Here is a 2,806-nt window from a genome sequence, read left to right on the forward strand (position 1 = left end):
GACAGACGACCAAAAAGCATAATACTTCTTGCCGAGACATAACAAGAAACAAAAAAAAGAGGTAGGGGAGATAGAGGTAAAGAAACTTTTTTGACACCCAAATTTTGTCGCTCAATATGGCATTCTATGCACCCAGGGCCAAATGTTTAACCATTTCATCCACTACGGGCCCCTAAGGAAACGTGTGACTGTGAACTCTTGTTACCCATAGCAACGACAGGTAACAACGAGTGGAAGTACTTCTCTCTTTTCGGATAATCTTCACTATACGGCCCAGTTTAATCTCTGTAAACTTTGCGGAAATCCTGCGAACAGCTACGATGACTGTTCATCTGTGTGGATTTAAAATCTATCTGTCAACCCCGTCTTGCCCGTATTGGATGGAATGATGTCAGTTTGCGCTTTTTATCTGTTGTACATAACTTAGACTTAGACTTAGACTTCTCTTGATTGATCCTTTGGGATGACTCCCGCAAGAAATTGAAAGTTCCAGCAGCAGTTTTTAGCAAGAACAAAGAAATAAAAGATAGATAAAAAGACAGTATAAAGACAACAAAATACCAATAAAAATAATATCAACAATAGAACATTTGTCAAAAAAAACAAAGAAAAGACCATAAATTATTATTAAAGTGTCAGTGTTTAGTCCAGTGTTAAAAATTATTATAAAGTGACCAGGTGTGAATTTAAGTCCAGGTGTGCATGTATGTATGTGTGTATGTGTGTATGTATGTATGTATGTATGTATTTCCTCTGCCCTATTTCCTCCTCCCCCCTAGTGAGGAATTGTATAGTCTGATGGCATGAGGGACAAGGAGTCCTTGAGTCTTTCACCAAAACCCTTCAGTTAAATCACAGTCAGTAACTTTACATGTGTTGACAATAAAGATGCTCACAAAACGCTGTACTTGCAATTGCATTTCTCGTGCACATTCATGTCCTCTTGAATACAAAGAACTGCTATGTTCTTTATTCCCAATATCATGTCTTAGATGTTTGTTCAAAATGAAAACAATTGTTGTCAGAAGTGGGATTTGAACCCACGCCTCCAGTGGAGACTGCGACCTGAACGCAGCGCCTTGGACCGCTCGGCCATCCTGACTAATCCAACAGATGTTCCATAGGACATGTCTTAAAATTACAATATAGTAAATTAAACATGTCATGATATAGTAGGTTCTCAGTCATCCATGTCATAGTTAACAAGGGAAGGTTTCTCAACTGTCAGCCCAAATATATGGAGACATGGAGACATGGAAGAAAGTCCCCAGGGTGGCAATCTGTTATGGATCCGTCAAAGATGCTTATAAATCCTACAACAGAGCTCCAATAGAGAACAGGCTGCAATATATAGTTAAGGTGTGTGGCAAGAATTCTCACAACCCTCTGACTGACTTAAGTTCAGATTTACGCTTCTACAGTCCTCCGCTCTACCAACTGAGCTATCGAAGGTCAACAGTGTAGAAGAATGCACTTCCCATTTTGTGAATGTGATAACACAGGACCCCCTGAAGGGAAATGCTGAATCATCAGGGGCTGTAGCTCAGTGATAGAGCCCACTTCACAGGCTCAATGCTCAGATGTATTACAAGATTTGAAGTGAACATTGTACTGCCCAGTGATGGTGGTATAGTGGTGAGCATAGCTGCCTTCCAAGCAGTTGACCTGGGTTCGACTCCCAGCCGTCGCAGTAGCTTTCTCTGAGTGATGTTGCTTTCTTTATTTGTCAAGAAGTCAGCAGAAAGGTTACTTGCACAACTGGTTTGATAAAACATTAGATCTCTTTGGGATGCACAATTATGGCCAAAAATGTGACTCCCGTTGCGTCTCTGTGTCTCTCTCTTACTCACACACACACACACACACACACACACACACACACACACACACACACACACACACACACCTTGTGTGGAAATAAAAAAATAAAAAAGAACAAAAAACAAAATCACACTGATCATAAAAAATAAAAAGTTAAAAAAAGAAAGTTATATTGAGTATGAAAACTCTTGTTTATTACATTTACTTCATAATTGCAACCGCATGTGTTGTTATTCATTGTTGCAAAAACGTTCTGTATATAGTTTGTTTTGTTACCATGACAACACCTTTGATCTGAAGCTTGATGCTGTCATGTAAATAGTTTCAAATCAGCAATAAATATAACAATTTTTGATCAACTCATATCAATTGCATGCTTAAATAACATACCGGTTAAAGCCCCGCACATTTCAAGAGAACCCGACACACTTCCGGGTTAAATCTGACCACTTCCGGTTTAGGCCCCGCCCAGTCCGAGTACGGATCCGGATACAGATAATTCATGTGGTAAACAGATACAGATACAGATAATGCTGTACTCGCTCATCCCTACGCTCTACCATTTGAGCTAATTTCCCTTTTCAAAAAAAGTCATAGTATAGTATGACAAAAAATTCAAAAAAAATCATAGTATAATATGTCTACAATTCATAAAAGTCCTAGTATAGTATGTCGAAATATTCCTAAAAAATCGTAGTATAGTATGTCGTAACAAGTCCAAATTTATAGTTCTTGTTGTAAAACAAGAAGAATCTAATGTTGTCTGGAGAATGTGGGCATTGATCCCCTACCTCTCGCATGCTAAGCAAGCACTCTACCATTTGAGCTACTTCCCTTTTCAAAAATAGTTATGGTATAGTACGTCAAAAATTCATAAAAGTCATGGTATAGTATGTCGAAAAATTTCATAAAAAGTCAACAAAATCATAAACAGTCACAGTATAGTATTTCAAAAAATCATATAAAGTCATAGCATAGTATGTCA

General features: G+C 38.2%; 1 non-coding gene across 1 annotated transcript; it reads right to left on the bottom strand.

The window, feature by feature from the left end:
• Positions 1 to 1,019: 1,019 nt before the first annotated feature.
• trnal-cag (transfer RNA leucine (anticodon CAG)) lies at positions 1,020 to 1,102 on the bottom strand. The gene has a single exon. It is a non-coding gene; the product is annotated as a tRNA-Leu (tRNA).
• Between the last annotated feature and the right edge of the window lie 1,704 nt (positions 1,103 to 2,806).

Source organism: Etheostoma spectabile, unplaced genomic scaffold (assembly GCF_008692095.1).
Source record: "Etheostoma spectabile isolate EspeVRDwgs_2016 unplaced genomic scaffold, UIUC_Espe_1.0 scaffold00019561, whole genome shotgun sequence".
Taxonomy (NCBI): Eukaryota; Metazoa; Chordata; class Actinopteri; order Perciformes; family Percidae; genus Etheostoma; species Etheostoma spectabile.